Source organism: Procambarus clarkii, chromosome 65, assembly GCF_040958095.1.
Source record: "Procambarus clarkii isolate CNS0578487 chromosome 65, FALCON_Pclarkii_2.0, whole genome shotgun sequence".
NCBI classification, from domain to species: Eukaryota; Metazoa; Arthropoda; class Malacostraca; order Decapoda; family Cambaridae; genus Procambarus; species Procambarus clarkii.
The window spans coordinates 16,570,298-16,583,102 of record NC_091214.1 but is presented as its reverse complement, the minus strand read 5'-3'; the positions used below and the strand labels follow the sequence as shown (position 1 = coordinate 16,583,102).

Genomic DNA, 12,805 nt, shown 5'->3' with positions numbered 1-12,805 from the left:
GTATGCCCGTGATTGTCTCTGAGTTAGCGTGTTGGGCTGTGTGTATCCATCGTTGTCAACAAGATATGCATATATTATGAAGGCTCGTCATCCAGCACGTCAAGCTCCCATTAGATTTGCTCTCCTGTTATGGAGGACCGTTGACCTCCTGTTATGGAGGAGCGTTGACCTCCTGTTATGGAGGACCGTTGACCTCCTGTTATGGAGGAGCGTTGACCTCCTGTTATGGAGGAAAATGATTAATTCATAATGATTGCATGAAAATCAGGTTGACACGAGTTATTTCTTAATAATTTATCCTTATCCTTTCCACATTCTGAATGGACAATTTGGACCATACGACTGTCGAACAAAAGCTTCCCTTGACCCGCAAAATAAAAATAATTCCGTTGTATATATTCTTAGCAGCTGTTGGCAAGAGCTGGCTAGGTCCCAGCTGGGAGAAGCAGCAGCCACAAGTCATACTCCCCACCTGCACATCGGTAACAAATGCTCCACAGGTTGTGCCCGGGAGAAGCACCTGTGGCTCCTTGGGATTCGTTCTATATTATACATCAGTGGTAAAAGTTTCCCCCCAGAGGTGACGTTCCTGTTCTCTGGCCCGCGGGGAGTTCTTTGCCATTTCAAGTGCATTATGGAGTTGTTTCTGACCCGCCGCTGCCGGGTCTTCCACTACCACATGTGTGTTATCCAGGGTTCGCCCACTTAAGCCTTCTTCGTTACAGGAACTTTTGTTAATATTTGTCTAGCTTGCGCGCACGCGCACAACCACACACGGAGCGCTGGTGGCTAGTGGATAGTTCGCTGGACACGAAATCCTGTGGACCGGGGTTCGATTCCCGGCGCCGGCGAGAAACAAAAATAGGCAGAGTTTCTTTCACCCTGATGCCCCTGTTACCTAGCAGTAAATAGATACCTGGGAGTTAGACAGCTGTTACGGGCTGCTTCCTGGGGGCGGGGGGGGGGAAATAGTAGTTAGTAACAGTTGAGAGGCGGGCCGAAAGAGCAGAGCTCAATCCCCTCAAGCACTACTAGGTGAATACAACTAGATGAATACACACTAGGGAATTTCCTGGACATTTACACTCAAAAGAGACAGGAATCTGTACACCAGTTGATTGACAGTTGAGAGGCGGGACCAAACAGCCGAAGCTCAACCCCTGCAAGCACAACTAAATGAGTGCATACTCACATACATTTGCATATGCAACATTTGCGTGACCAGTGTTGGTGTACAATACGAACGTTGACAAATGAACAATGTTCAAAATGTGGAACCGGAGAATAAGTGGGTATAGATGGAAGCTATAGATACAGATAAGTCAGAAATTTCAAAAAGAACTTCAGTGAAAGAATTGCAAATTCTTACCTTGAAGTTGTTGAAGCAAACTCGGTGCACAATTAAATATGTAAATTTAATATGCAAATGAGAGAGCAGTCATTGCATTATAATATTAATTGTTCTAAAAGTTAGTAATTCCCAAAAGAAATCGCTAAGCTAATATAACTAATTGTTTGAAAGGTGGGACTTAGGAGCTGAGGTTCCAACCTACAGGTGTATCTAGGTGAGCATATGTATAGTAGGTTACCACATCTAGGTGAGCACATGTATAGTAGGTTACCACATCTAGGTGAGCACATGTATAGTAGGTTACCACATCTAGGTGAGCATATGTATAGTAGGTTACCACATCTAGGTGAGCATATGTATAGTAGGTTACCACATCTAGGTGAGCACATGTATAGTAGGTTACCACATCTAGGTGAGCACATGTATAGTAGGTTACCACATCTAGGTGAGCACATGTATAGTAGGTTACCACATCTAGGTGAGCACATGTATAGTAGGTTACCACATCTAGGTGAGTACATGTATAGTAGGTTACCACATCTAGGTGAGTACACATGCCAGAGAATAAAGGCAGAAATAGACTTTTTATCCCCAATATTTTATTTCGTGTTTTAAGGAGAAGAGGAAAAGACTGGAAAACAATAGTGACGCCCCGCTCCTGTGCCAGGTAAGTCCACTACGGGCTCACCATAGCCCGTGCTACTTGCCCCGCTCCTGTGCCAGGTAAGTCCACTACGGGCTCACCATAGCCCGTGCTACTTGCCCCGCTCCTGTGCCAGGTAAGTCCACTACGGGCTCACCATAGCCCGTGCTACTTGCCCCGCTCCTGTGCCAGGTAAGTCCACTACGGGCTCACCATAGCCCGTGCTACTTGCCCCGCTCCTGTGCCAGGTAAGTCCACTACGGGCTCACCATAGCCCGTGCTACTTGCCCCGCTCCTGTGCCAGGTAAGTCCACTACGGGCTCACCATAGCCCGTGCTACTGGCCCCGCTCCTGTGCCAGGTAAGTCCACTACGGGCTCACCATAGCCCGTGCTACTTGCCCCGCTCCTGTGCCAGGTAAGTCCACTACGGGCTCACCATAACCCGTGCTACTTGCCCCGCTCCTGTGCCAGGTAAGTCCACTACGGGCTCACCATAGCCCGTGCTACTTGCCCCGCTCCTGTGCCAGGTAAGTCCACTACGGGCTCACCATAGCCCGTGCTACTGGCCCCGCTCCTGTGCCAGGTAAGTCCACTACGGGCTCACCATAACCCGTGCTACTTGCCCCGCTCCTGTGCCAGGTAAGTCCACTACGGGCTCACCATAGCCCGTGCTACTTGCCCCGCTCCTGTGCCAGGTAAGTCCACTACGGGCTCACCATAGCCCGTGCTACTTGCCCCGCTCCTGTGCCAGGTAAGTCCACTACGGGCTCACCATAGCTCGTGCTACTTGCCCCGCTCCTGTGCCAGGTAAGTCCACTACGGGCTCACCATAGCCCGTGCTACTTGCCCCGTTCCTGTGCCAGGTAAGTCCACTACGGGCTCACCATAGCCCGTGCTACTTGCCCCGCTCCTGTGCCAGGTAAGTCCACTACGGGCTCACCATAGCCCGTGCTACTTGCCCCGCTCCTGTGCCAGGTAAGTCCACTACGGGCTCACCATAGCCCGTGCTACTTGCCCCGCTCCTGTGCCAGGTAAGTCCACTACGGGCTCACCATAGCCCGTGCTACTTGCCCCGCTCCTGTGCCAGGTAAGTCCACTACGGGCTCACCATAGCCCGTGCTACTTGCCCCGCTCCTGTGCCAGGTAAGTCCACTACGGGCTCACCATAGCCCGTGCTACTTGCCCCGCTCCTGTGCCAGGTAAGTCCACTACGGGCTCACCATAGCCCGTGCTACTGGCCCCGCTCCTGTGCCAGGTAAGTCCACTACGGGCTCACCATAGCCCGTGCTACTTGCCCCGCTCCTGTGCCAGGTAAGTCCACTACGGGCTCACCATAACCCGTGCTACTTGCCCCGCTCCTGTGCCAGGTAAGTCCACTACGGGCTCACCATAGCCCGTGCTACTTGCCCCGCTCCTGTGCCAGGTAAGTCCACTACGGGCTCACCATAGCCCGTGCTACTGGCCCCGCTCCTGTGCCAGGTAAGTCCACTACGGGCTCACCATAACCCGTGCTACTTGCCCCGCTCCTGTGCCAGGTAAGTCCACTACGGGCTCACCATAGCCCGTGCTACTTGCCCCGCTCCTGTGCCAGGTAAGTCCACTACGGGCTCACCATAGCCCGTGCTACTTGCCCCGCTCCTGTGCCAGGTAAGTCCACTACGGGCTCACCATAGCCCGTGCTACTTGCCCCGCTCCTGTGCCAGGTAAGTCCACTACGGGCTCACCATAGCCCGTGCTGCTTGCCCCGCTCCTGTGCCAGGTAAGTCCACTACGGGCTCACCATAGCCCGTGCTACTTGCCCCGCTCCTGTGCCAGGTAAGTCCACTACGGGCTCACCATAGCCCGTGCTGCTTGCCCCGCTCCTGTGCCAGGTAAGTCCACTACGGGCTCACCATAGCCCGTGCTACTTGCCCCGCTCCTGTGCCAGGTAAGTCCACTACGGGCTCACCATAGCCCGTGCTACTTGCCCCGCTCCTGTGCCAGGTAAGTCCACTACGGGCTCACCATAGCCCGTGCTACTTGCCCCGCTCCTGTGCCAGGTAAGTCCACTACGGGCTCACCATAGCCCGTGCTACTTGCCCCGCTCCTGTGCCAGGTAAGTCCACTACGGGCTCACCATAGCCCGTGCTACTTGCCCCGCTCCTGTGCCAGGTAAGTCCACTACGGGCTCACCATAGCCCGTGCTACTTGCCCCGCTCCTGTGCCAGGTAAGTCCACTACGGGCTCACCATAGCCCGTGCTACTTGCCCCGCTCCTGTGCCAGGTAAGTCCACTACGGGCTCACCATAGCCCGTGCTACTTGCCCCGCTCCTGTGCCAGGTAAGTTACGGGCTCACCATAGCCCGTGCTACTTGCCCCGCTCCTGTGCCAGGTAAGTCCACTACGGGCTCACCATAGCCCGTGCTACTTGCCCCGCTCCTGTGCCAGGTAAGTCCACTACGGGCTCACCATAGCCCGTGCTACTTGCAACTTGTTCCGAGTAGCTGAATCTATAACAACAATAGTAACGTGGTATAGCGTGTAGTCAAAAGTAAAATGTAAGTACAAATAACTTTCACTTCGGACTTAGAACATAAGAATAAAGGTAACTGCAGAAGGTCCTTTGGTCCATACGAGTCAGCACCTATTTATAACAACCCAATCTCATTCATATGTCTAACCTACGCTTGAAAAAATCAAGGGATTCTCCTTCTATTATGTTAATGGTAACATAATGGTAACAGTAATGGTGATTTACTGGTAAATATTACGATATTTTGGCCAGTTTGTGTCCTCGGCATAGATTTTCTGGCCTAGATTATACTCTGACAAAAGCTTGTCTGTCGCTGCAGTATATTTGTATTTATTTCATTTGTATAATGGGAATAGACGATAAGAGAAATTTCTTGGCATTAAACAATGTAAAAAGATAACAGTTCTCCCTCAATCAGCCTCGCTGTCATTGTTGAGATTGTTCCTATATTCTCGAACAAGAATATATGTATAAAACGGGTTTATATTGGTGTTTATGCTAGCCGGAAATTAAAAACTAACTCATATAACGGGCGGAATAATGTATATTACATATTTTTTCCTCTATGCAGGCGATGAGTCACAATAACGTGGCTAAAGTATGTTGTATAATGTTCTACATATGTATGTATGTATGTATGTATGTATGTATGTATGTATGTATATATGTATATATATATATATGTATATATATATATATATATATATATATATATATATATATATATATATATATATGTATATATATATATATATATATATATATATATATATATATATATATATATATATATATATATATATATATGTATATATATATATATATATATATATATATATATATATATGTATATATAAAGTTGTATATATGTTGTATAAGGTATGATGTAAAGTAACGTGGCTAAAGTATGTTGACCAGACCACACACTAGGAGGTGAAGGGACGACGACGTTTCGGTCCGTGCTGGACCATTCTCAAGTCGATTGTGAGAATGATCGACTTGAGAATGGTCCAGGACGGACCGAAACGTCGTCGTCCCTTCACCTTCTAGTGTGTGGTCTGGTCAACATATTTTTTCCTCTATACTCCGCATTCGAGATGACGTTGATTAAACTAATACATTTTCAATAAACGAAATAAGAAGTGATGTTATAAAAAGACCTAAGACTGCTTATGACACGCACATGTTTGTTATATAAAAGGTGGTGCGTTTTGCATCATTTTTTATTTGTTATTTATTTATATATACAAGAAGGTACATTGGGGTTTATGAAGGTACATAACATTGATTTTTTTTACAGTCTTGCAAGGCCACTAACACGCATAGCCTTTCGGGCAGGTCCTTAATCTAACACATAATTATAAGTAGGTAATTTATAGCAAAATTTGAAGAATATTAATAACAATAACATTGTAGCAAAATTTTATGAATATTAATAGGATATACTGTGAAGTAAAATTTGATTATTAATAGGTACATTTATTGTAGTGTAATTTGAAGATTATTAATAGGAACATTGTAGCAAAATTTGCGTTTTGCATAACAACTATGATGTAAGTTGATAGTAGTGATTACAATGGTGAGGTTGCATGTCTTAGGCACATATATTGGAGGAGTGAGTAGCACAAGATACAGTGCGAGTTTGAAGCACTAGGTTAGACACTGTGAGGATCAGATTAGGTACTGTTTGGTTTTACTTTTGAATAAGGTGTAGGTTGGACAACTTTTTAAATTCGTTAGGGAGTGAGTTCCATAGACTAGGTCCCTTTATTTGCAGTGTGTGTGTGCACCAATTTAATTAGCCTGGGGATATCAGAGATATTTATTACTGGTGTGGTGATTGATGGTTCTATTACATCTGTCAAGGAAAAGTTTCAGATCAGGATTTGTATTTAGAACAAGATTTTGTACATGTAAATAGCACAAGAGAATGTTTGGAGCGAGTGTATGTTTAGCATGTTTAGGGATTTAAACAGAGGGGCTGTGTGGTGTCTGAAAACAGTTTGTTATTGTTCTGATAGCAGATTTTTTGCTGGGTGATGATGGGCTTGAAGTTTGCAGTAGTTGAACCCCCCATACCGTATTTAAGATAAGGATAGATTAGCGAGTAGTATAATGAGAGGAGAGCAGAGTGGGGAACCTAATATCTGATTTTAGAAAGTATACCAACAGTTTTTGAGACTTTTTTGGCTGGGTGTTGCATGTGGGTGCTGAAGTTGAGTCTCCAAGGAACTTATCATTTTTATTGCTGAACATTATCTATCTGAAGTTTAATTTAATTTGATGATTTGCTTCCAAATAAAATCTAGTAGGTCTTTTCTATGTTTAGTGTGAGTTTGTTGGTTGACATCTATACGTGGACCTTTTTTAATTCATTATTCACAACATTATTTAGTGTGTGTGGGTTGAGGTCTGAGTAGATGAAGGTAGTATCGTCAGCAAATAGTTTAGGTTTAAGAATGTTAGAGACATTTGTCAAATCATTGATGTATATAAGAAATAAGAGAGGTCCTAGGATGCTGCCCTGCGGCACTCCTACGGTTAATGGTAGAGTATGCGAGGTTATATCATTGATGGCTACATATTGGTGTCTGTCACTAAGATAGGATCGAAAATAGTCCGGAGCAAGACCTCGGATTCCATAATGGTGAAGTTTAAGTAAGAGTAGTTATGGTTAACAGTATCAAAGGCCTTTCTCAGATCAATGAAGAGCCCAATTGGGAACTCATTTTTGTCAAGGGCTGAGTACACCAAGCAGACTAATAATTGCATTGTTGGTACCCTTTATGAGCGGAAGTCAAATTGACAGGGGGCTTAATATGTTGAATTTTACAAAGTAGGAGTAGAGATGTTTGTAAATAATTTTTTCAAATATTTTTGATAATATAGGTAGATTTGATATCGGTCTGTAATTTGTTAATGTCAGCCGTATCGCCTCCTTTATGAAGTGGCGTTACTCGTGTGTTTTTTAAGGATATCAGGGGCAATTATTATTATTAACATCTTTATTGACACAATTTAATAACAATTTTGCCTAATCTGAGAGTTTAAATTAAGTCTTATTAAAGTGAGTGAGGATAATGCTGGTATTCACTGTCACACAGGACAGAGGGTCATTACCATTATCTTGAGATTATCTTGAGATGTTCGGGGCTTAGTGTCCCCGCGGCCCGGTCCTCGACCAGGCATCCACCCCCCAGGAAGCAGCCCGTCTCAGCTGATTAACTCCAGGTACCTATTTACTACTGCTAGGTAACAGGAGCATCAGGGTGAAAGAAACTCTGCCCATTGTTTCTCGCCGGCGCCCGGAATCGAACCCTGGACCGAACCCGGGACCACAGGATCACAAGTCCAGTGTTCTGTTCGCTCCCGCCGGCTCCCAATTCCATAATTTCATTTTAAGGGTATCAGGACATCGAGGATTATGTCTCCCCCATGCTACATTTTAACCCAATACGCCGAGCAAAAAGTAGTCTCAATAGCAATAATAACATGATGTACGGGACGCATCGGTGTGTTTCTCTCCTTCAATGTGTGTGTCTGCGAGACGGCGTTCTCAGAGGTATTCACGTCTCCAGACACTTATCAGGGAGGCGTTCATTAAAGCAGCTTTCACAAGCCCGAGCGGTAATGATACACACAAGGGAGAAGCGCCGCTCGTGCGCGTTCACGTGTCCCCGGTAGCTGGTGTGATGTTCATTAATGGATTTCTTAATGTGCTGGGAGAAAGACACGCTCAGGTGGAGTGAAATGGTTGGTTCATTATTTACAGAATATTCTTTCATTGTTAAGAAATCTTCATATTACATCTTCATGTTCCGATTCCTTCTCTTGTTTCTTATTGATGCTGCTGATGCTGCCATTACTCATCCTTTCCCACTCCTATTACATCCTTCTTTCTCCAGTTCTTCTACATTTTCCTCTTACTACTTCTCTATCGAACCATCAACCCCCCCCCCCTACCCGTTGTAATTCTTATGCACAATTATTCCTCTTCCTTCTATTATTAACCGTCTGTACCTGATTTCATTCTTCTGCTACGCCTCCAGCTCGAAAATGCTCTCCAATGTACTATAGACCTGCATAAATTTTTAAAAAGTTTTCAATATAGCACAACGTCATTTTTTAAACACATTTTTGGTATTGGAAAATGCATTATCCTGGATCCAGGACCGTCTTGCTGATAGAAAATTGGGAATAGTTTTAAACGGTAAAGCATTCAAATGGCTGAGCTTAAAAAGTGTGATTCCTCCTGGTTCAGAGGAAGCAGAGAGTAAGGAGGAAGTTTTTTGGTTTTCAATAATACGGAAAGTGATCCAGGTAGAACTTGCAACTTGTTCAGGCATTATAGTTTACTTTTTTATATAGAGAAGATAGCCGGTTTACACCCGATGACGTGTTATATTATGACCAAGCCACACACCAGAAGATGAAGAAACGTGAAACGTTTCGGTCTGTCCTCGACCATTATCAAGTTGTATGCCATGATAATGGTCCAGGACGGACCGAAACGTCGTGGATCATCATCTGACGTGTGGTCTGGTCATCATATCTTCAGCCACGTTATTGTGACTCATCGTCTGCAAGTGTTATATATTCTGACCACGTAACTGTCCTTCCCAAGGATGCTCATGCTAGTACTACTGCTAATCTCAATAGTTCAGGAGCCTCCGAGCTATTTCGGGGCCTCCAGAACATCCCAGTGAATTCAGTAGAGTTTCAGGAGGATGGTCGACGTTTATACCATCATAGTCAAATCGGTTAAGGCAGGTGTCTGAGAATCACCTGAACGCGGGTTCAAGTCACTCCATTGCCTCAAAATGATTTTCACAACTGCTAATACTGCTGATGTTTATACTACAACTTAAGTTATTTTTTTCTACTGCTACTCCTGTTGATAATGCTTCTAATGTCGTTACTGTTACACTACTACTGCTATATTATTAGTGTTTGCTACAACCTGTATGGCTCCTTGCTACAAATATTATTAGCAGCAGTCTCCGTGGTGTAGTGGTAAGACACTCGCCTGGCGTTCCGCGAGCGCTATGTCATGGGTTCGTATCCTGGCCGGGGAGGATTTACTGGGCGCAATTCCTTAACTGTAGCCTCTGTTTAACGCAACAGTAAAATGTGTACTTGGATGAAAAAACGATTCTTCGCGGCAGGGGATCGTATTCCAGGGACCATAGGATTAAGGACTTGCCCGAAACGCTACGCGTACTAGTGGCTGTACAAGAATGTTACAACTCTTGTATATATCTCAAAAAAAAAAAAAAAAAAAAAAAAAAAAAAAAAAAAAATTAGTACTACTGTCCCTCACTTTATTTTCATCCTTATGCTGCTCTTGCTACACCTTTTTTTCACTTGATGCTTATATGCTTAATTTTCCTTCCCTTCGTCCTGCAACATATCTAACCCAAATTCTTAATGGTTATGTATTTCTCACTCTAATATTGTTGTTGTTTAAGATTCAGCTACTGGGAACAAATTTCCAAGTAGCACGGGCTATGGTGAGTCCGTAGTGGACCAACCCGTTCTCGCAAATTTAATAAGTCAATATTGACTTATTAAATATGTGCATAGGTGACATACTTAACATAATAGTTTCCCTTGAAAAGCTTCATAGAAAACACCGACCTTACCTAACCTACTTAATATGTTAAGATAAGCATCTTATTGCTTCGTAATTACAATTATTACCTAACCTATACCTATAATAGGTTAAGTAACAATTGTAATTACGAAGCTATAAGATGCTTATTTTAACATACTAAGTAGGTTAGGTAAGGTCGGTGTTTTCTATGAAGCTTTTCAAGGGAAACTAATATGTTTAGTATGTCACCTATGCACGCAACTAATAAGTCAATATTGACTTATTAAATTTGCGAGAACGGGTTGAGTGGACTTACCTGGCACAGGAGCGGGGCTGTAACTGTTCTCACTCTATAATACTGCTGCTTCCTTTTATCCTGCTGCTGCTGCTACCTCACGCATCCATCTCTCTGCTGCTGCTGCTCTATTTACACCTCTCTTCCTATTAATTAGTTTTCCTTTCACTCGTTTTTTTCGTGTAAGACGCCCGGAGGTGAAAATAAATTAATCCTTCTCTTCTTCATAATTCTCTCTTCATCTGTCCTCCTAATCTTTTCCCTTATGTTCATCTACGGCATCTTGCCATCTTGCTCTTTTGTTATAGACTAAACCTTAACATTTAATATTAGTTTGTATTTGAGAACATAATTGTGGGGTTGATATTAACGCTTTTCTTTCCTTTTCTTTTTGTAGGTGGATCTTCGTGTGTGTTCACCTCGTGACACGAGTAAGCAGAACACCAAACTTTCTGCGCACATCGCCTCATACCAGGTAATGAAACGAGTCAATTTTCCTCATGAAATAACTGTGTGCCCAAGATTACAACCAAGTGCCGTCGGGACGGTGGGGAAAATAGCCTCGGCTACCATCGTCTTTTGTACGGTCACGGTTGGTCGAGTGGTTAAGGTACCATGTACACTAGTTGCATAGTGCTCCTGGCTATCTGGGTTCGAGTCACTTCTGGGGTGTGAAGTTTTCAGTTGCATATATGCCTGGGACCATTCAAGTTTGTTCGTATATATATATATATATATATATATATATATATATATATATATATATATATATATATATATATATATATATATATATATATATATATATATGTCGTACCTAGTAGCCAGAACGCACTTCTCAGCCTACTATGCAAGGCCCGATTTGCCTAATAAGCCAAGTTTTCCTGAATTAATATATTTTCTCTAATTTTTTTCTTATGAAATGATAAAGCTACCCATTTCATTATGTATGAGGTCAATTTTATTTTATTGTGGTTAAAATTAACGTAGATATATGACCGAACCTAACCAACCCTACCTAACCTAACCTAACCTATCTTTATAGGTTAGGTTGGGTTAGGTAACCGAAAAAGGTAGGTTAGGTTAGGTTAGGTAGGTTAGGTCGTCGAAAAAACATTAATTCATGAAAACTTGGCTTATTAGGCAAATTGGGCCTTGCATAGTAGGCTGAGAAGTGCGTTCTGGCTACTAGGTACGACATATATATATATATATATATATATATATATATATATATATATATATATATATATATATATATATATACGAACAAAGATTATCTTATATATATATATATATATATATATATATATATATATATATATATATATATATATATATATATATATATATATATATATATGCAATTGACGATCACAAAACACTGATCATTTTATGCGGAAAATCCACAGAGAAATATGAAAGGAGGTGAACGTTTCGGCTTTGTTAAAGCCTTTGTCAACACCAGACTGACTAAGGAGAAGGGAGAAGGGGAGGATATATAGGCCGACACCTGACCACCCCATCCCTAGGGTTGGTCAGGTGTAATTAACCAAAAAAGGTATAGCTTAGCTTAGAATGGTCAAAGAGGATTAAGCGGTCAGAGAATAAGGATGAAAGATTAAAGAAAAGCCTCATGAACACACAATATATGAATATACAATTATAATGAGACATTGTAAGCCTCTCTATCAAAGTTGTTTCTTAAACTGTTGTGCAATATTATAACTTAAAAATGGATCAAGTTTGTACATTCCAGTACTAACATTAAGAAGATTTGGACACTGACTGATTAGAGCAGACTCAATCAAATTCCGTTCCACGAAATCACGTTCTCGTGCTCGTCCACGTATTAACTGGAATGGGGCAAAAAGCATTACCAATTGTGGGGATTTCGTGGAACGGAATTTGATTGAGTCTGCTCTAATCAGTCAGTGTCCAAATCTTCTTAATGTTAGTACTGGAATGTACAAACTTGATCCATTTTTAAGTTATAATATTGCACAACAGTTTAAGAAACAACTTTGATAGAGAGGCTTACAATGTCTCATTATAATTGTATATTCATATATTGTGTGTTCATGAGGCTTTTCTTTAATCTTTCATCCTTATTCTCTGACCGCTTAATCCTCTTTGACCATTCTAAGCTAAGCTATACCTTTTTTGGTTAATTACACCTGACCAACCCTAGGGATGGGTTGGTCAGGTGTCGGCCTATATATCCTCCCCTTCTCCCTTCTCCTTAGTCAGTCTGGTGTTGACAAAGGCTTTAACAAAGCCGAAACGTTCACCTCCTTTCATATTTCTCTGTGGATTTTCCGCATGCATATATATATATATATATATATATATATATATATATATATATATATATATATATATATATATATACAAACAAAGATTATCTTAT

The 12,805-nt window shown here is 42.7% G+C and overlaps 1 long non-coding RNA gene across 1 annotated transcript in view; it reads left to right on the top strand.

Moving 5' to 3' along the window:
- Positions 1-10,870, top strand: part of LOC138354935 (uncharacterized) — a 125,034-nt gene extending 114,164 nt beyond the window's left edge. The window contains exon 3 of the long non-coding RNA XR_011223733.1: positions 10,793-10,870. This is a non-coding gene — a long non-coding RNA (uncharacterized lncRNA). The remainder of the gene's footprint in view (positions 1-10,792) is intronic.
- The last annotated feature ends 1,935 nt before the right edge of the window (positions 10,871-12,805 follow it).